The sequence below is a fragment of the Scyliorhinus torazame genome, chromosome 10 (assembly GCF_047496885.1).
Source record: "Scyliorhinus torazame isolate Kashiwa2021f chromosome 10, sScyTor2.1, whole genome shotgun sequence".
Lineage (NCBI taxonomy): Eukaryota > Metazoa > Chordata > Chondrichthyes > Carcharhiniformes > Scyliorhinidae > Scyliorhinus > Scyliorhinus torazame.
In genome coordinates, this window is record NC_092716.1 from 188,615,741 (window position 1) to 188,637,922 (window position 22,182).

The following is a 22,182-nucleotide window of genomic DNA, read 5'->3' on the forward strand; positions in this document are numbered from 1 at the left end:
GCTATCGTTGAAGCTGTGCGGCATTGGAGGCATTACCTGGACGGCAGGAGATTCACTCTCCTCACTGACCAATAGTCGGTAGCCTTCATGTTCAATAACACACAGCGGGGCAAGATCAAGAATGATAAGATCTTGAGGTGGAGGATCGAGCTCTCCACCTACAATTACGAGATTTTGTATCGCCCCGGCAAACTCAACGAGCCCCCAGACGCCCTATCCCGAGGTACATGTGCCAGCGCACAAGTAGGCTGACTCCGGACCCTGCACGACAGCCTTTGTCACCCGGGAGTCACACGGTTGCACCATTTCATAAAGGCCCGGCGAGGAAGTACGGACAATCACCAGGGACTGCAAGGTCTGTGCGGAGTGCAAGCCGCACTTCAACCTCCGGACCGTGCGCGCCTGGTGAAGGCCTCCCACCCTTTTGAGCGCCTCAGTGTGGATTTCAAAGGGCCCCTCCCCTCCACTGACCGTAACACGTATTTTCTCAGTGTGGTCGATGAGTAACTCCAGATTCCCCTTCGCCATCCCATGCCCCGATATGACGTCTGCCACCGTCATCAAAGCCCTCAACACAATCTTCGCTCTGTTCGGGTTCCCCGCCTCCATCCACAGTGATGTGTGATGAGCTGCGTCAGTTCCTGCTCAGCAGGGGTATCGCCTCCAGCAGGACGACAAGCTACAACCCCCGGGGAAACGGACAGGTAGAGAGGGAGAATGGGACGGTATGGAGGGCCGTCCAACTGGCCCTATGGTCCAGGAACCTCCGGGCCTCCCGCTGGCAGGAGGTCCTCCCTGATGCACTACACTCCATTCGGTCACTACTGTGCACCGCCACTAACAACACACCCCATGAACGTCTTTTTGCCTTCCCCAGGAAGTCCACATCTGGGGTGTCGCTCCCGACTTGGCTCACAGCTCCAGGACCCTTCCTGCTCCGTAGGCATGTCCGACTCCACAAGGCGGACCCGTTGGTGGAAAGGGGTGCAATTGCTCCATGCAAACCCCCAGTATGCCTACGCGGCATACCTCGACGGCTGCCAGGATACTGTCTCCCTCAGGGACCTGGCACCAGCACGTTCCACACACACACACACACACACACACACCCGGCCTGGCACCAACCTCCCCTCCCCCGGCGCTCCCAGCAGCAACCCCCCCTGGGACATCCGTCCTCCCCCTGCCCACGCTCGAGGATGAGGAGGATTTTGGCACGCTCCCGGAGGCTCTGGGCATCAGACCAGCATCGGCATCGCCGCCACCACTACGTCGTTCCCAGCGGCACATCAAGTCCCCAGACCGGTTAAACCTCTAACTGGTTCACTGGACTTCAAAAGACATTTTTGTTCCTCTCTATCAAAAATTGTAAATATAAATGTAAAAAGAAAACCATTTGTTGTATATAGTTCTCCACCACCCCAGCCGGACTCAATTTTAACACGGGGTGAATGTGGTAAACCACTGTTGTACCTCTATTAGGTGATGTATGGTAGAACCTGTACTACAGGCACATTGGTAGTCCCTGCCTGCTGGCTCCACCCAGTAGGCGGAGTATAAATATGTGTGTCCTCCATGCTGCCGCCATTTTGCCAGCTGCTGTGGGAGGCCACACATCTTACAGCAATAAAGCCTCAGTTGTACCCAACTCAAGTCTTTGTGCAATTGATCGTGCATCAGGATGGTGGAGGGTGTTGGAGACAGCTGTGATGGAAAGTCAATGTTGCCCTGGACTGGTGCTCCGGGGGTTTTGCGGGCTGGCGTTTGGGGGGCTCGCGTCACTGTCTGGTGCTGCGTCGCTGCGTGCCCTGGGATTGTGGCGGGGGAACACCAGAAGGGCCTTGTCACCAGGTGAGCAAGACACAAGACATTCTTTTTAAAATAAATTTAGAGTGCCCAATTATTTTTTTTTCCAATTAAGGGGCAATTTAGCGTGGCCAATCCACCTAATCTGCACATCTTTCGGTTATGGGAGTGAAACCCAGGCAGACATGGGGAGAATCTGCAAACTCCACATGGACAATAACCAGGGGCCAGGATCGAATCCGGTCCTCAACGCCATAAGGCAGCAGTGCTAACCACTGCGCCACCATGCTGCCCTATCCCACTCACCTTTAAGATGCTTTCTAAAACCTACCTTGTTGACCACCTTTTAATTCTCTGGCCAAACGTTTCTGGCTGTTCCAATCAGAGGGATCTTACACTTGGTTCCCCAGCAGTGAAAGGTGAAAGAAACGGGAGAAATTATTGGCTTTGACGGGGAGAATGTGCAAATTCCAAAGATACAAGACAGGACGCATGTTGGATCGCCGGTTGGGGTGGTGGTGTGTGGAATTTGGGATGGTGGATAGATGGGGTGGTGGGGTGTTGTGGGGGTGCTCGGATGGTGTGGGGGTTGTGCACCGCGTGCCATATCGACATCTTGGTTCCTGATGCCGGCCTCCGCCTCAGTGACTGCCCTCTCTCCGGGCCCACCAACCAGGTTCAATGCCCGCCACTCCGCGATGGTTAGGGGACGCAGGTCGGCAGGCCCCTTCCAGTCTTCTCTCTCTCCCTGCGGTTGTACCCTGTCTCCTCCTGCGGGCGGCTGGGCGGCAGAAAATGCACAGCGTTAGGCAGTCGGATGCGGGCAGCACAAGGGCTGGCCTTTGTGAACAGGGCACCAGGCCATAGCGGGCAGAATGCGTGCTGGCATGTGGTGCAGGATGGGGTGTGAGCAGACTACTGGTGTGTGAGGTTCGGTCGCCCTCCGGGTTGGGGGGGGGTTACAGGTGTGTGGGACAAGGGTTGGTGCCAGGAGCATGGTGCTGGCAACTCAGGGTAGCTGACCTGAGGAGGTCATGCAGCTTTTTCCGGCACTATTGGCCGGTCCTGTTGGTGGGACCCATGGCTCTCATGGCCTCTGCACCAGCACCCAGGCCCGGCGGATTGCAGCCTCCTTCCCACCCCGGGGTAAAGGATGCCCTGCCTCTCCTCCATGGCATCCAGCAGGGTCTCGAGCTTCAAATCTGCAAAACAGAGTGCCATTCTTTTGGCTGCCATATTGTTGGCTGGAATGAGTGTGTGTGGGGGGAGTGGAGTGCTGATATGCAGCTGCAGCTTGTCAGCCTCTCGAATGCCAACCCCAACCCTGGACAATTGGATACCATTTTTCATTGGAATTGCTCTAGTTCCACGTGGCGCTGGTGCAAGCCCATTAACGGATCCTGAATTGCTCCAGGACCGGCGCTGCTTCCGTGGTTGCAGAACATCATTGATTCAGTCTCGGCATCAGTCTCTGAAATGGAGATCCCAGCCCCATTTGTTTTTGCCTGATAGCCTCCTCATGTTAGACTATCAATTCACATTGGTGAACAACATGCGTCTGGCAAACAAAACCCACACGGTACGCACAGGTGAGTACAGCTCAGGGGTGGGGTGGGGAGGGAAGGGAGAGAGAATTATGCCCAGGCAGTACTGGGGGTTCCATGATGGTGGGAGTGGAGTGGGGGGGGGGGGGGGGGGGGGGGGGGGTGCGGTGGGTTCCGTGGTGCAAGGAGTGGGATTTTGTGGTGAAGGGGTTTTCGTGATGGTCGGGGATGGGTTCTGTGGTGGGAGGGGGTTCTTCTATTCTATTTTTATCCTTTTCACACTGGGCATCACAATCTGTCAAGAGCTGAGATTGGTGGGAGGCCCACCTCACCAGCATGATGTCGTGGGACTCGCCTCCTGATTTTTTTTTTGTTTATGTGTCAAACACTATAGTGGGAAGAGCCAGCAGTGCAGCCGGTGGGCTCCAACCCCTTTTTCCCACCTCAGCAACAATTAATCAAAAAATGAAAAAAATTCCCTCCTGTATTTTAAATTCGTATTTTATTTCTGGGCCCATGAAACCATAAGATCATAAGACATAGGAGCAGAATTAGGCCACTCGGCCCATCGAGTCTGCTCCGCCATTCAATCATGGCTGATATTTTTCTCGTCCCCATTCTCCTGCCTTCTCCCATAACATAAGAACATAAGAACTAGGAACAGGAGTAGGCCATCTGGCCCCTCGAGCCTGCTCCGCCATTCAAAGAGATCGTGGCTGATCTTTGTGGACTCAGCTCCACTCTCCGGCCCGTACACCATATCCCCGAATCCCTTTATTCTTTAGAAAGGTATCTATCTTTTTCTTAAAAACGTTTAAAGAAGGAGCCTCAACTGCTTCACTGGGCAAGGAATTCCAGAGATTCACAACCCTTTGCGTGAAGAAGTTCCTCCTAAACTCGGTCCTAAATCTACTTCCCCTTATTTTGAGACTATTCCCCCTAGTTCTGCTTTCACCCGCCAGTGGAAACAACCTGCCCGCATCTATCCTATCTATTCCCTTCATAATTTTATATGTTTCAATAAGATCCCCCCGCATCCTTCTAAACTCCAATGAGTACAGTCCCACTCTACTCAACCTCTCGTCATAATCTAATCCCCTCAACTCTGGGATCAACCTAGTGAATCTCCTCTGCACTCCCTCCAGTGCCAATATGTCCTTTCTCAGGTAAGGAGACCAAAACTGAACACAATACTCCAGATGTGGCCTCACCAACACCTTATACAATTGCAGCATAACCTCCCTAGTCTTGAACTCCATCCCTCTAGAAATGAATGACAAAACTCGATTAGCCTTCTTAATCACCTGTTGCACCTGCACACCAACGTTTTGCGACTCGTGCACCAGCACACCCAGGTCCCTCTGCACAGCAGCATGTTTTAACATCTTACCGTTTAAATAATAATCCATTCTGCTGTTATTCCTCCCAAAATGGATAAGCTTCACACTTGGCAACATTGAATTCCATCTGCCAGACCCTAGCCCATTCACCTAACCTATCCAAATCCTTCTGCAGACTTCCGGTATCCTCTGCACTTTTTGCTTTACCACTCACCTTAGTGTCATCTGCAAACTTTGCCACATTGCACTTGGTCCCCAACTCCAAATCATCGATGTAAATTGTGAACAACTGCGGGCCCAACACTGATCCTTGAGGGACCCCACTAGTTACAGGTTGCCAACCAGAGAAACACCCATTTATCCCCACTCTCAGCTTTCTGTTAGTTAACCAATCCTCTACCCATGCTACCACTTTACCCTCAATGCCATGCATCTTTAGTTTATGCAGCAACCTTTTGTGTGGCACCTTGGCAAAAGCTTTCTGGAAATCCAGATATACCACATCCATTGGCTCCCCGTTATCTACTGCACTGGTAACGTCCTCATAAAATTCTACCAAATTAGTCAGACACGACCTACCCTTTATGAACCCATGCTGCGTCTGCCCAATGGGACAATTTCCCTCCAGGTGCCCCGCTATTTCCTCCTTAATGATAGATTCCAGCATTTTCCCTACAACCGAAGTTAAGCTTACCAGCCTATAATTACCCGCTTTCTGCCGACCTCCTTAAACAGTGGTGTCATGTTTGCTACTTTCCAATCCTCTGGGACCACCCCAGAGTCCAGTGAATTTTGATAAATTATCACTAGTGCGTTTACAATTTCCCTAGCCATCTCTTTTAACCCTCTGGGATGCATCCCGTCAGGGCCAGGAGATTTGTCTACCTTTAGCCCCATTAGCTTGCCCAATACTGCCTCCTTAGTGATTACAATCATCTCAAGGTCCTCACCTATCATATCTTTATTTCCATCAGTCACTGGCATGTTATTTGTGTCTTCCACTGTGAAGACTGACCCAAAAAACCTGTTCAGCTCCTCAGCCATTTCCCTGTCTCCTATTATTAAATCTCCCTTCTCATCTTCCAAAGGACCAATATTTACCTTAGCCACTCTTTTTTGTCTTATATATTTGTAGAAGCTTTTACTATCTGCTTTTATGTTCCGAGCAAGTTTACTTTCATAGTCTACCTTACTCTTCTTCATAGCTTTTTTAGTAGCTTTCTGTTGTCCCCTAAAGACTTCCCAGTCCTCTAGTCTCCCACTAATTTTTGCCACTTTGTATGTTTTTTCCTTCAATTTGATACTCTCCCTCACCTCCTTAGATATCCACAGTCGATTTTTCCCCTTTCTACCGTCTTTCTTTTTTGTCGGTATGAACCTTTCCTGAACACTGTGAAAGATCGCTCGGAAGGTTCTCCACTGTTCCTCAACTGTTTCACCATGAAGTCTTTGCTCCCAGTCTACATTAGCTAGTTCTTCTCTCATCCCATTGTAATCACCTTTGTTTAAGCACAAAACACTAGTGTTTGATTTTGCCCCCTGATCCCCTTATAACCCCTGATCCCCTTATTAATCAAGAACCAGTCTAACTCTGTCTTAAAGACACTCAGTGATTTGGCCTCCACAGCCTTCTGTGGCAAAGAGTTCCACAGATTCACCACCCTCTGGCTGACAAAATTCCTCCTCATCTCTGTTTTAAAGGATCATCCCTTTAGTCTGAGATGGTGTCCTCTGGTTCTAGTTTTTCCTACAAGTGGAAACATCTTCTCCACGTCCACTCTATCCAGGCCTCGCAGTATCCTGCAAGTTTCAATAAGATCCCCCTCATCCTTCTAAACTCCAAAGAGTACAGACCCAGAGTCCTCAACTGTTCCTCATACAACAAGCTCTTCATTCCAGGGATCATTCTTGTGAACCTCCTCTGGAACCTTTCCAAGGCCAGCACATCCTTCCTTAGATACGGGGCCCAAAACCTCTCACAATACTCCAAATGGGGTCTGACCAGAGCCTTATACAGTCTCAGAAGTACATCCCTGGTCTTGTATTCTAGCCCTCTTGACATGAATGCTACATTGCATTTTCCTTCTTAACTGCCGACTGAACCTGCACATTAACCTTAAGAGAATCGTGAACAAGGACTCCCAAGTCCCTTTGTGCTTCTGCTTTCCGAAGCATTTCCCTATTTAAAAAATAGTCTATGCCTAGATTCCTCCTTCCAAAGTGCATAACCTCAAACTTTTCCACATTGTATTTCATTTGCCACTTCATTGCTCACTCTCCTAGCTTGTCCAAATCCTTCTGCAGCCCCCTTGCTTCCTCAATACTACCTGTCCCTCTACAGATCTTTGTATCATCTGCAAAGTTAGCAACAGTGCCTTCAGTAATGTATATTGTGAAAAGTTGTGGTCCCAGCACAGACCCCTGAATCCACAGAATCGAGTGTGTTCCACGTGGCACTGATGCAAGCACCTCAACGGTAGCGGGATTGGTCCAGGTGCGGCACCGTTTTTCTGTTGTAAAAGTCGACAAATTCTCCATTGGAGTCAACGCTTAGTCTCAGAAACGGAGAATCCATCCCAAAGTTTTTTTTTAAAATTCTATCACAATTAAGACCTGAGTCTTAAAAATAAGACTCCATGCTGATTTTCACTGCCAGAAAGTTGACTAAAATTTATCATATTCAAAGATACATTAGGCTGGAAACAGACTTTCTGTGATGGGCTTAGTTTGTATCCACCACATAAATGAAACAAAGTCATACCATTGGAAGAACTTCAATGATGAGGCAGTCTGTCAGGTGTTGTTTTCTTGCAAAATGGTGAAGCGGCAGATCTTAAACAATGACTTTTAGAGTTCTGTTTTTAACAGCAGGTCCACCCTTTTGCTGAAGTTGATGTAATGTTTTATAATGTTCACATAAAAGTAATGAACACCATTAGCTTCGCTGTAATTGTGATAGGAAAATCTGAGCCAATAAACATTGTGTAGTATATTCCAACGTGCACTTCAAATTTCACTGAAGCCTTGTGTTACTTTGTTATGAAGCAATCTTACCCTAGTCTCGCTGTCATCATTCGCTATCTCAAACACCTCCTGTTGTGTCTGGTCAGCTCCCCCTGCAAAGCAGACTCCAAGTTAGTAACACACCAAGCCACAAATATCGCCACCCGCATTGAGATTAACCATCAGCTCTGCAAGGCAAATGATCAAAATCTGCATCCAGGATGGAGAGAGTGGAGCAATATGAAGATGATAATGTATTTGGGGAGAAAGGAGAAATCATCTGATGTGTGAATGCATCAGTCACGCGAACCTCCACATTAATTCTCATCACTTGGCATCTTGCATAACTCACAGCAACAATCGCCAGGCAACTGGATCACTGCATGGAACCACTCAAAGGGATGCTAATTAACCAGACAAGACCGAGGTATCTCGTCTGGTAATGACAAACATCTGTTACATTTCTACAAAGGCTGATATCTCAGCTTCTTTAGACATGGAAAATTATTCAGAAATACGTCAGCTGTACATTAACAATCTGCCTGCTGACTTTGATCCTTCTTTAAACGGCCTGCAATTAGTACTTTAGAAAGCAAAGGCAGTTCAGTTTCTATCACTGACGTGTTTCTAATAAATTTGCTTTTGATCTCGAGTTCTATCAATGATGAGATCTTGCTTTAAAGTTTCACTCGTGTGTCAGTAGGTCTCAACGTACAAAGGCCCAGGATTTTAATCAACAATCTTTCGTGTAGAAATGAATCGCATAATTCAAGATCACACAGTGCTTTGAGCAGGAAACCAATAATCCTGATCCAGTACCTCTCAATGTCAATGCTCACCTTTTATGTTGTTAAAAAATTAAAGTTGTGTATTTGGATGCACATTTCCCTCAGAGGATTCAAACTTTGCTTTGTTGGAACTCTCTGTAAATACTGCAACGTTCCCAAAGCCCCCTGTAAATATTGACACACTCCTGAGGACCCCCTGTAAACACTGACACACGCCCATGGAATCCCTGTAAATACTAGCACACCCCTTGGGACATACTGCGAATGCTCAATACGCTCCAAGAAACCCTTGTAAATATTGGCACGCTCCCAGGGGCCCCCTGTAAATACTGACACACTCGCGGAAATCCCTGTAAATACTGACAGGTTCCCGGGAAACCTCTGTAAATACTGACACTCATAGGGAACCCCTGTAAAAATTCGCACATACCCAGGAATATAGCAACAAGAGGTAAACAATCTGTAAACAAGTAAAGCTTTCTCAAATCCATCAGCAGAACACTCCCTTTGCAAAATCAAGTATTACCTCACCTTTATAATATCTTAATCACAGCTTTAGCAGACATATTGTCAGTATGTATATTTCCCAGATTTTTTAACGACATTACTGCAACAACTATAAAATATAACAATTCTTTTCATTCTTCACAGAAGTAATAATTCTGGTAGCTTGGTTGTACATAATTTGAGTATTGTTGCAAAATGGAAATAAGCTGTCAAAGGTTTTCATCTTGCACTCATCAGGACAGACACAAGAATGCTAAATTTCAAAGGGAGCAACAATTAATACACCATAAGAAACAGCTGCTGATTGGTTGGCAAATCAACTCTGATTGGGAACCAAATGAGGAGGTTAGTGGACAGTAAGGAGGTAGTAACCAAAGCCTATAAGAAACTAGATCATGAAGTCAGCGTGACTAAGGGGAAGAGTAGGCAGGGAGCAGATGATGAACGCAAAGGGACTGGTGGTCTGAGGTGCATTTGTTTTAATGCAAGAAGTGTAGTAGGTAAGGCAGATGAACTTAAGGCTTGGATTAGTACCTGGGAGTATGATGTTATTGCTATAACTGAGACTTAGTTGAGGGAAGGGCATGATTGGCAACTAAATATCGCAGGATACCGCTGCTTCAGGCGGGATAGAGAGGGAGGTAAAAGGGGTGGAGGAGTTGCACTACTGTTCAGAGAGGATATCACAGCTGTGCTGAAGGAGGGCACTATGGAGGACTCGAGCAGTGAGGCGATATGGGCAGAGCTCAGAAATAGGAAGGGTGCGGTAACAATGTTGGGGCTGTACTACAGACCTCCCAACAGCGAGCATGAGATAAATATGTAAACAGATTATGGAAAGATGTAGGAGCAACAGGGTGGTGGTGATAGGAGATTTTAATTATCCCAACATTGACTGGGATACACTTAGTGTCAGAGGTCTAGATGGAGCAGAATTTGTAAGGAGCATCCAGGAGGGTTTTCTAGAGCAGTCTGTAAATAGTCCAACTCGGGAAGGGGCCATACTGGACCTGGTGTTAGGGAATGAGCCCAGCCAGGTGGTTGAAGTTTTAGTCGGGGATTACTTTGGGAATAGCGATCACAATTCCATAAGTTTTAGAATACTCATGGACAAAGACGAGAGTGGTCCTAAAGGAAGAGTGCTAAATTGGGGGAAGGCCAACTATACCAAAATTTGGCAGGAGCTGGGGAATGTGGATTGGGTGCAGCTGTTTGAAGGTAAATCCACAATTGTTATGTGGGAGGCTTTTAAAGAGAGGTTGATTAGAGTGCAGGACAGACATGTCCCTGTGAAAATGAGGGATAGAAATGGCAAGATTAGGGAACCATGAATGACTGATGAAATTGTGAGACTAGCTAAGAGGAATAAGGAAGCATACATAAGGTCTAGGCAACTGAAGACAGACGAAGCTTTGGAAGAATATCGGGAACGTAGGACCAATCTGAAACGAGGAATCAAGAGGGCTAAAAGGGGTCATGAAATATCTTTAGCAAACAGGGTTAAGGAAAATCCCAAAGCCTTTTATTCATATATAAGGAGCAAGAGGGTAACTAGAGAAATGGTTGGCCCACTCAAGAACAAAGGAGGAAAGTTATGCGTGGAGTCAGAGAAAATGGGTGAGATTCTTAATGAGTACTTTGCATCCGTATTCACCGAGGAGAGGGACATGATGGATGTTGAGGTTGGGGATAGATGTTTGATTACTCTAGGTCAAGTCGGCATAAGGAGGGAGGATGTGTTGGGTATTCTAAAAGGCATTAAGGTGGACAAGTCCCCAGGTCCGGATGGGATCTATCCCAGGTCACTGAGGGAAGTGAGAGAGGAAATAGCTGGGGCCTTAACAGATATCTTTGCAGCATCCTTGAACACGGGTGAGGTACCGGAGGACTGGAGAATTGCTAATGTTGTCCCTTGTTTAAGAAGGGTAGCAGGGATAATCCAGAAAATTATAGACCGGTGAGCCTGACGTCAGTGGTAGGGAAGCTGCTGGAGAAGATACTGAGGGATAGGATCTATTCCCATTTGGAAGAAAATGGGCTTATCAGTGATAGGCAACATGGTTTTGTGCAGGGAAGGTCATGTCTTACCAACTTAATAGAATTCTTTGAGGAGGTGACAAAGTTGATTGATGAGGGAAGGGCTGAACATGTCATATACATGGACTTCAGGAAGGCATTTGATAAGGTTCCCCATGGTAGGCTGATGGAGAAAGTGAAGTCTCATGGGGTCCAGGGTGTACTAGCTAGATGGATAAAGAACTGGCTGGGCAACAGGAGACAGAGAGTAGTAGTGGAAGGGAGTTTCTCAAAATGGAGAACTGTGACCAGTTGAGTTCCACAGGGATCTGTGCTGGGACCACTGTTGTTTGTGATATACATAAATGATCTGGAGGAAGGTATAGGTGGTCTGATTAGCAAGTTTGCAGATGACACTAAGATTGGTGGAGGAGCAGATAGTGAAGGGGACTGTCAGAGTATATGATAGACAGCAGAATATAGATAGATTGGAGAGTTGGGCGGAGAAATGGCAGATGGAGTTCAATCCGAGCAAATGCGAGGTGGAGCATTTTGGAAGGTCCAATTCAAGAGCGAACTATACGGTAAATGAAAAAGCCCTGGGGAAAATTGATGTACAGAGAGATCTGGGTGTTCAGGTCCATTGTACCCTGAAGGTGGCTGCGCAGGTCGATAGAGTGGTCAAGAAGGCATACGGCATGCTTTCCTTCATCGGAAGGCGTATTGAGTACAAGAGTTGGAAGGTCATGTTACAGTTGTATAAGACTTTGGTTCGGCCACATTTGGAATACTGCGTACAGTTCTGGTCTCCACATTATCAAAAGGATGTGGATGTTTTGGAGAAGGTGCAGAGGAGGTTCACCAGGATGTTGCCTGGTATGGAGGGTGCTAGCTATGAAGAGAGGTTGAGTAGATTAGGATTATTTTCATTAGAAAGACAGAGGTTGAGGGGGGACCTCATTGAGGTCTAGAAAATCATGGGAGCTATAGACAGGGTGGATAGCAAGAAGCTTTTTCCCAGAGTGGGGACTCAATTAAAAAGGGGTCACGAGTTCAAGGTGAGAGGGGAAAAGTTTAAGGGAGATATGCGTGGAAAGTTCTTTACGCAGAGGGTGGTGGGTGCCTGGAACGCATTGCCAGTGGAGGTGTAGAGGTGGGCACAATAGCGTCATTTAAGATGTATCTAGACAGATACATGAATGGGCAGGGAGCAGAGGGATACAGATCCTTAGAAAATAGGCGACAGTTTTAGATAGAGGATCTGGATCGGCGCAGGTTTGGAGGGCCGAAGGGCCTGTTCCTGTGCTGTAATTTTTCTTTGTTCTTTGTTCTTCTTTGATTGGTAGAGGTATTGCTATGGAGAATGCTTGAGGAAATTAATGTCCACCATGCTTTTGTTTAATTCAAAAGAAGATGCAATGCCTGGGTATGTTCCTTTTGCCTGCAGAGGGCAGGATCCTGCATATAAATATATATTGTTTCTAGCAAGTGTAAATAAACCACATTGAGAGCCTGACTGATAAAATTGTTCTTTCCACAATTGAACAGCACTTGCTGAACAATCTCGAGTGTACGAAGTATCACACAAACAACCCATTTAAAATGATTGGTCAATGTGGTTTACCTATGCCTGTTAGGAGCTACATATATTCATACACACTGGTCCTCTGCAGGCAAAAGGAATATGTCCAGGCACTGCACCTTTTTTGAATTAGACAAAAGCATAGTGGACAGTCATTCCCAGATGCCTTCTCTATGGAAATGCCTCAAACAGCATCTATTTACCAACCTATCAGTATCCTTTGCTTATGTAATTTAAGTTGTAGCTCCCTTTAAAATTAGCATTTTTGTGTCTGATCTGATGAGTGGAAGAAAAAAAAGCTTTAGCAGTATGTCTCTTTTTTCATCAGCACAGAAGTAATAATCCACAACAATCTTCTTTTATATATCACCTTTAATATAGTAAACTGTCTCAAAGAACTTCACACAAGCATTACCAAATGTAATTTGAGACCGGAGGAATTTACAGAGATAGGGAGGGGCTGTGGGCAGCACGGTGGCGCAGTGGTTAGCACTGCTGCCTCACGGTGCCAAGGACCCGGGTTCGATCCCGGCCCCGGATCACTGTCAGTGTGGAGTTTACACATACTCACCGTGGCTGCGTGGGTCTCACCCAAAAAGATGTGCAGGGTAGGTTAATTGGCCAGCTAAATTGACCATTAATTGGAAAAAAAAACAATTGGGAGGGGCAAGGCAATTGAAGGATCTGAAATCAAGATAAGAATTTCAAAAGCGAGGTCAGATGGCCTGGAAGCTCATTTTGGTCAACAAGCACAGAGACTGGTGAATGAACCAGACTTGGATTGATGATTTGGATCTTGGATGACTCAAGTTCTGAACATTCAGGTTAATGACAGCAATGAGTTAAACTGGATTTCATCCTTCCATTATTTTCCCACTGGCCTTAAACTGTAGGCACATTCTTTAATCCTCTGAAGTCCTTTTCGCAGCAGCTGTTTTATGTTCCATAATCAAACCCAATCACAACCAAAGAGATTTTTCTTCTCATGAATGTGGTTATTTCTAGAATGGTGGTCCTTGTACTTGCTGTAAGACGCAAGGGTGAGGTGAAATTACGCACTGATAACTCAATGCATCATTCTTGCAAGATTTTACAGATTCCTGTAAAATACACAGTAAGAAGTCTTACACCAGGTTAAAGTCCAACAGATTTGTTTCAAATCACTAGCTTTCGGAGTACTGCTCCTTCTTCAGGTGAATGAAGAGGTATGTTCCAGAAACATATATATAGACAAAGTCAAAGATGCAAGACAATGCTTTGAATGCGAGCATTTGCAGGTAATTAAGTCTTTACAGATCCAGAGATAGGGGTAACCTCAGTTTAAAGAGGTGTGAATTGTCTCAAGCCAGGACAGTTGGTAGGATTTCGCAAGCCCAGGCCAGATGGTGGGGGATGAATGTAATGCAACATGAACCCCAGGTCCCGGTTGAGGCCGCACTCATGTGTGCGGAACTTGGCTATAAGTTTCTGCTCGGCGATTCTGCGTTGTCGCGCGTCCTGAAGGCCACCTTGGAGTACGCTTGCCCTGAGATCAAAGGCCGAATGCCCTTGACTGCTGAAGTGTTCCCCGACTGGAAGGGAACATTCCTGCCTGGTGATTGTCGCGCGATGTCAGTTCATCCGTTGTCGCAGCGTCTGCATGGTCTATACTGTGCTCACCTCAGTCCAACGCCGGCATCTCCACATCATGTAAAATATACGGCAGAAAAACGAAGATACAGCAAAAACAGAAGCACTTGGATCCCTAAATTCCACTGGGGCTGGATAACAAATGTAGTTTTGGTATCCCTCCAATTCATGCCTCTTCTGCCTCTTCGATTGTAATCGCTCCACCATTGGTGGCCATGTCTTCCACGGCCTGGGCCCGAAGATCTGGAATTCCCTCCCTAAATCTCCCCACACTCTGTTTTCCCTTGAAATGCTCCTTAAAATCTACCTCTTAGACCAAGTTTTTGGTCTTTAACCTAATATCTCCTGATAATGCTTAAGTGCCATACTTTATTTTGTAATGCTCCTGTGAAACAACTTGGGGCGCTTCATTACATTAAAGGGCTAGATCAGTTTAAGTCATTGTCATTGGTGTGGGGAGGGGCAGAGAATTTGGGGCATGGCCTCATTCCAAGTTTCATCCTAGACCATTTAAGAAATTCTGCTCAAAGTGTGATGGATGTTATGTTAATGCTGCATAGATAAGAATTGTTCATCTTCATCCATTTCACTTGAGCTTCTGCTGTTAAATCCTTCAGTAACCCAAAGTGATGTAGTTCATATTCATTGATGAAGAAGTACCTTGCATCTATATTGCACCTTTCCCAACCTCAGGAAGTCTCAAAGTGCTTCACAGTCAACAAAGTAATTTTCTTTTTTTTCCAGAAAATATTTTATTGAAGCATTTGTAATTTTCACAGTTTAACATATTGACATTTCTAAAACAACCGCGCGGGCCGACACACACAAAACCCCCTAGAAGAACAACAAACAGTAAACCACGTCCCCACTTCTCCCACCCTGTCCCCAAGTACCCGTATACTAAGTTCCCTGTCCTTATCTAACATCGCCATGCCTCCTGTTTTCCTCCCCCCCCGCCCCCCCACTTTTCCCTTTGACTGCTGACGTTCAATTTTCCTTGAAGAAATCGATGAACGGCTGCCAACTCTGGGCGAATCCCTGTATTGATCCTCTCAGAGCGAACTTGATTTTCTCCAGACTGAGAAACCCTACCATATCGCTGACCCACACTCCTGACTTTGGGGGCTCCGAGTCCCTCCATCCCAGCAAGATCCGTCTCTGGGCCACCATGGAGGAGAAGGCCAGGATATCGGCCTCCCTCCCCCTTTGCCCCCGGATCCTCCGACACCCCAAATATTGCCAATTCTGGACTCGGAGTTACCCTACCTTCCAGGACTTCTGACATAACATCCGCAAATCCCTGCCAGAATTCCCTCAGTTTCAGACATGCCCAAAACATATGAACATGGTTAGCCGGGCTACCCCACACCGCCCACATCTGTCCTCCACCTCCTCAAATAACCTGCTCATCCGGGCTACCGTTATGTGGGTATGTGGACTACCTTAGAACATAGATAGAACATAGAACATTACAGCGCAGTACAGGCCCTTCGGCCCTCGATGTTGCGCCGACCTGTGAAACCACTCTAAAGCCCATCTACACTATTCGCTTATCGTCCATATGTCTATCCAATGACCATTTGAATGCCCTTAGTGTTGGTGAGTCCACTACTGTTGCAGGCAGGGCATTCCACGCCCTTATTACTCTCTGAGTAAAGAACCTACCTCTGACATCTGTCTTATATCTATCTCCCCTCAATTTAAAGCTATGTCCCCTCGTGCTAGACATCACCATCCGAGGAAGAAGGCTCTCACTGTCCACCCTATCCAATCCTCTGATTATCTTGTATGGCTCAATTAAGTCACCTCTTAATCTTCTTCTCTCTAACGAAAACAGCCTCAAGTCCCTCAGCCTGTCCTCATAAGATCTTCCCTCCATACCAGACAACATGCTGGTAAATCTCCTCTGCACCCTTTCCAATGCTTCCACATCCTTCCTATAAAGCGGTGACCAGAATTGCACGCTGTGGTATTATCAGGTATTGCAGTACCCGAGAGGCTGAAGACCATTGGTTAAACGTAGGACTTTACTATTGGCTGTTTGGTATGTAGCTCCGCCCTGACAGGCGGGGTATAAGAACCGGTGCCGTCCCAGCAGCACTCATTCTGTACCGAAGCTGCTGGGGAACAGTTCTAGTCTATTAAAGCCTTCAGTTATGTTACGACCTCGTCTTTAATTGTAATTGATCGTGCATCAATTTAATAGACTGTACTTAAGCTGAAAGGATGGATCTCCAAATCAAGCCGGAGTGTCTACAACTAAGCCCCCACGCGGAGAACTCGGCGGCGATATTTAAGCACTGGCTGGCGTGCTTTAAAGGCTACCACGAGACGGCCAGAGGCACCCCCTCAGGAGAACAGAAACTGCATCTCCTGCACTCAAGGGTAAGACCTAGGATCTACACCCTCATCGAGGAGGCGGAGGACTTCGATGCTGCGATCGAACTGTTAAAGGACGTTATATCTGCCCTGTAGATCAGGTCTACACACGTCACCTGCTTGCAACTAGACGGCAAAGCCCCGGGGAATCGTTGGAGGGGTTGTACCGTGCGCTACTGGTGCTGGGCAAAAACTGTGGCTGCCCGCAAGTTTCGGGGAGCGAGCACACGGAACTCCTAATCCGGGATGCCTACGTAGCAGGTATGAGCTCCTCAGAGATCCGCCAAAGACTCTTAGAAAAAGACACCCTGGGACTTAGAGAGGCACGGGCCCTGGCAGGGTCCATGGACGTTGCCTCCTGAAACGCGCAATCCTATGCGCCCGACCGCGCGGCGGCCCCCTGGGCTGCGTGGCATTCTACAGCGGCAGCCCCACAGACTTTCCCCGTGTCCCCGCAGGCCTGCGCTGTAAGACGGCCCGCTAACTCCGTCAGGCCCCGCTGTTTCTTCCGCGGGCAGGCGAAGCACCCCCGCCAGCGCTGCCCGGCCCGCACCTCCACCTGCAAAGGGTGCGGCAAGAAGGGCCACTTTGTGGGGTCTGCCAGGCACGAGCCGTGGCCGCGGTCTCCAGCGACTCCGGACCGCCGCGGCAACCTTTCCTTAGGGCCCCAGGCGGCCAGCACTCACCGCCACCCCCCCTATCCTAGGGCCACGTGCGACCCACGGGCACGGCCATCTTGCCCCTCGGACACCACGCTGGACGGATGGGCGCTGCCATTTTGTCCATCCCCGCCACCATTTTGTCCAACCCCGACCACCATGTGCGACCCATGGGAGACGCCATCTTGGATGGGGCCCCAGGCCCCCAGCACGGCCGACTACACGCTGCCCGATCAAAACCCGCAACTACTTCATCAGGCCTCGGTGACTCTGGACGAAAATCAACCTCGGACACTCGCAACAGCAACGACGACGGTCTTCATCAACGGCCACGAGACGTCCTGCCTGATCGACTCTGGGAGCACGGAAAGCTTTATACACCCCGACACGGTAAGGCGCTGTTCACTTGTTACCCACCCTGTAAACCAAAGAATCTCCCTGGCCTCCGAGTCACACTAGGTGGAGATAAAGGTGTCCTGCCTAGCAAACCTCACTGTCCAAGGCAGGAAATTCAACAAGTTCCGCCTTTATGTCCTGCCGCACCTCTGCGCGGCTACATCCTGGGGTTGGACTTCCAATGTAACTTGCAAAGCCTGACCTTCAAACTCGGCGGCCCTATAACCCCCCTTACTGTATGCGGCCTCGCGACTCTTAAGGTCGACCCGCCTACCCTGTTTGCGAACCTCACCCCGGATTGCAAACCCGTCGCCACCAGGAGCAGATGGTACCGTGCCCGGGACCGGACCTTCATCAGGTCAGAGATCCAAAGGCTACTGAGGGAAGGGGTCATTGAAGCTAGCAACAGTCCCTGGAGAGCTCAAGTAGTGGTGGTAAAGACCGGGGAGAAACATAGGATGGTCATTGACTACAGTCAGATCATCAACAGGTTTACGCAGCTGGATGCGTACCCTCTGCCCCGCATATCCGACCTGGTAAACAGGATCGCGCAATATAAGGTCTTCTCCACGGTGGATCTAAAGTCCGCCTACCATCAGCTACCCCTCCGTACTAGTGACCGCAAATACACTGCCTTCAAAGCAGATGGGCGGCTCTATCATTTTTTATTTTTTATTTTTTTATTTTTTATTTTTATTTTTTATTCTCCTCCTTTTTCACATTTTCTCCCACATTTACACCCATCAACAATAAACAATAATCAGCAAGATATGTCAATCCTCATAATAACAACGTTCCCATCCGCCCACCAACCCCCAAACCTCAGCCCACATGTTTACATAAACAAATGACAAAAAGGAATCAGGGATTACCCATAGTCACCCTTAATCTACACAGCCCCCCTCCCCCCCACCCCACCCCACCCACCCCCCCAACTAATGTTCGATGTTATCCAGTTCTTGAAAGTGAATAATAAATAGTGCCCATGACTTGTAGCTGGGGGTCTCTCACCCCCCCCCCCACCTTTCTTATCCACCATCACCATACCACCGGGCCCTGCCCCATAAGCCTGACCCGCCCCTGTCCATTGTTAACATCGAACCCCTTCCCCCCCTCCCAAGAACCCCCCCTACAGAAACATACCCCAACATTCCTCCCTCCACCCACTCTTGCTCGCCTCGTAGGCCCATTGAAGCCTGCTATCCAGGCTCCAATGTCCGCAGTCCTCCTCTCACCTCACCCCCGTTCACTAACTGACTCTAGTTAGCTAGCGCGGGTGGCTCCCCCCCGCCAATACCTCTCGCCCCCCTCTGCCCAGTCCCAGAGAAAGAAACTCCAAAACAAACCCAACAATCCAACCCCTACAATTCACTAACATAACATTTAACCTTCGCAACACAGAACGCCATTAACTTGAACTCTGTCACAATGCAAAGAGAAGTAAATTTCAAATTTCAATACAAATCAGTAAAAAGAAAGTTGTAACATTTGTACATTTGTACATTTTCCAGCCGCTCAAACACAGTCCACAGACTCTCTTCCAGTTCCGCTCTTCGCGTCTGTCCCAAGCCTTCTGCCCTCACGAACGCCTCAGCCGCCTCCGCTGTCTCAAAATAAAAGTCTTTGGCTTTATATGTGACTCTCAACTTCGCCGGGCACCCCCTTCTTGTACAAAGCCGCCTTCACTCGCCCAAATGCCACTCATCTTTTTGCCAACTCCACCGTCCAGTCCTGGTAGATCCGAACCGCAGTACCATCCCACAGCACCTCACGCTTCTGCTTCGCCCAGCTTAATACTTTCTCCTTCATGCAAAACTTATGGAAGCAGATAATTACTGCCCTTGGCGGCTCGTTCACTTTGGGCTTCGGCCTTAATGACCGATGAGCTCGGTCTAGCTCGTACAGGGTGGGGTTCTCACCCTCCCCCATCAGCTCCGCCAACTTCTTAGCGAAGTATTGCGTTGGCCTTGGGCCCTCTCCCTTCGGGCAAGCCCACAATTCTCAAATTGTGCCGCCTTGAGCGGTTTTCCAAGTCTTCCAGCTTTGCTCGGAGCCCTCTGTTAACCTCCACCACCCTCCGCAGCTCGTCCCCCATCGAGGTGACCTGGTCGCTGTGTCGTGTCACGGCCTCCTCCACCTCCTTCATCTTCTCGCCCTGCTCTCTCACCTCGGCCAATGCCTTTGCCACCTCCACCGTGATCGGGCCGATTGCCTCCTCCACCAATGACCTCACCACGACCACCATCTCTTTCCTCAGGATCTCCATGTGCCTCACCAAACGTTTTTCCAGCTCCACCACCATCACCTCGGTCATCTTCTCCACTGTAAGTAGTGCGGCCCCGCCTTGCAGTTCGGCTTCCGCCATCCTGTCAACACTTTTGCTTTTGCTCGTCTTCTCCTTCGGCGGCGAACCCGCGTTTCCTCCTTTCTTTGACGCTGCTTTTCGCATCTTTTAGCGGCTTATTGTTTTTTTATCTTCTTTCCTTTCACCTCTCTCCCCCTTCACCCTCCTGCCCTTCATCAATCTGACATTCTTCTTTTTTGAGAAAAAAAAAACTTTTACCAAACTTCCATAAATCTTCTTTCTTTCTCCTCTACATTCACCTGGGACCAGGCTTCAACCTTCTTCTTCCTAGGTGGGAGCCATCCGACGTGGAGCACCCCCCCTACATGGCGCTCGGGCCTGCCGCCACGGCCTCTCCGTAGCTCCGCCCCCGCTGCTCTGACCTGCCGGGCCCGGCACCTCAGCTCCCACCGCCCGACACCCGCGCGGGGTTCTTCGCCGGCTTTTAAACCGGCCCCGCTGGCTGCTCGTGGCGGCCCCAAAGGCCGACGATAGTCGAGGAGTGCATGGGGTCTCGGGGATTTCCCCGAAATCGCCGCGAATCGCGGCCACCAGCGGGAGCTCTTTTTTTTGCGGCCGCCCTGCTCGCCCACCCCACCTGAAGTCCCGCTCTATCATTTTTTATGGGTTCCCTTTGGTGTCACTAACGGGGTCTCGGTCTTCCAACACGAGATGGACCGAATGGTTGACCGGTACGGCTTACGCGCAACGTTCCCGTATCTTGATAACGTCATCATCTGCGGCCATGACCAGCAGGACCACGACACCAACCTCCGAAAATTTCTCCAGACCGCGAAAATCCTCAACTTAACGTATAATAAGGATAAATGCGTATTTAGCACCGATGGTCTAGCCATTCTCGGCTACGTAGTGCGAAATGGAGTTATAGGCCCCGACCCTGAACGCATGTGCCCCCTCATGGAGTTCCCCTCCCTCACTGCCCCAAGGCCCTGAAGTGCTGCCTCGGCTTTTTCAGTTATTACGCCCAATGCGTCTCAAACTACGCAGACAAAGCCCGACCCCTAATCCAGTCCACAACCTTCCCCTTGTCGACGGAGGCCCGCCAGGCCTTCAGCCGCATCAAAGCAGACATTGCAAAGGCCACGATGCGCGCCATCGATGAGTCCCTCCCCTTCCAGGTCGAGAGCGATGCGTCCGACATAGCTCTGGCCGCCACCCTCAACCAAGCGGGCAGACCCGTGGCCTTCTTCTCCCGTACCCTCCATGCTTCCGAAATTCACCATTCCTCGGTCGAAAAAGAGGCACAAGCCATAGTAGAAGCTGTGCGACATTGGAGGCATTACCTGGCCAGCAGGAGATTCACTCTCCTCACTGACCAACAGTCGGTGGCGTTCTTGTTCGATAATGCACAGCGGGGCAAGATAAAAAATTACAAGATCTTGCGGTGGAGGATAGAACTCTCCACCTACAACTACGAGATCTTGTATCGTCCCGGGAAGCTAAACGAGCCTTCCGATGCCCTGTCCCATGGCACGTGTGCCACCGCACAAGGGGATCGCCTTCGAGCCCTCCACGAGGACCTCTGCCACCCGGGGTCACTCATTTTTTCTACTTCATTAAGATCCGCAACCTGCCCTACTCCATCGAGGAGGTCAGGACAGCCAGCAGGGACTGCCAAATCTGTGCGGGGTGCAAACTTCACTTCTACCAGCCAGAGAGGGCACACCTGATAAAGGTTTCCCGTCCCTTTGAACGCCTTACCATGGACTTCAAAGGCCCCCCTCCCCTCCACCGACCGCAACACGTACTTCCTGAATGTGATTGACGAGTACTCCCCGTTCCCATTCGCCATCCCCTGCCCAGACATGACCGCAACCACCGTCGTCAAGGCCCTCCAGGGTATCTTTACACTGTTCGGTTTCCCCGCGTACATACACAGTGATAGGGGATCCTCCTTTATGAGCGACGAACTGCGTCAATTCCTGCTCAACAGGGGCATTGCTTCAAGCAAGACGACCTGTTACAACCCCCGGGGAAATGGGCAGGTAGAGAGGGAGAACGGAACAGTCTGGAACGTAGACTGGCCCTACGATCCAGGAATCTCCCAGTCTCCCGCTGGCAAGAAGTCCTCCCGGAGGCCCTCCACGCCATCCGGTCACTGCTCTGTACAACTACCAACCAGAGACCTCATGAACGTCTCCTTGTCTTCCCCAGGAAGTCCTCCTCCGGGA

At 49.0% G+C, this 22,182-nt stretch overlaps 1 protein-coding gene across 2 annotated transcripts in view; it reads right to left on the reverse strand.

The window, feature by feature from the left end:
• mrvi1 (murine retrovirus integration site 1 homolog) overlaps positions 1-22,182 on the reverse strand; it is a 317,269-nt gene that overhangs the window by 279,587 nt on the left and 15,500 nt on the right. For both annotated transcript variants that reach the window (XM_072466158.1, XM_072466161.1), the window contains exon 2: positions 7,742-7,803. The gene's annotated coding sequence lies outside the window, so the exon portion shown is untranslated. The remainder of the gene's footprint in view (positions 1-7,741; positions 7,804-22,182) is intronic.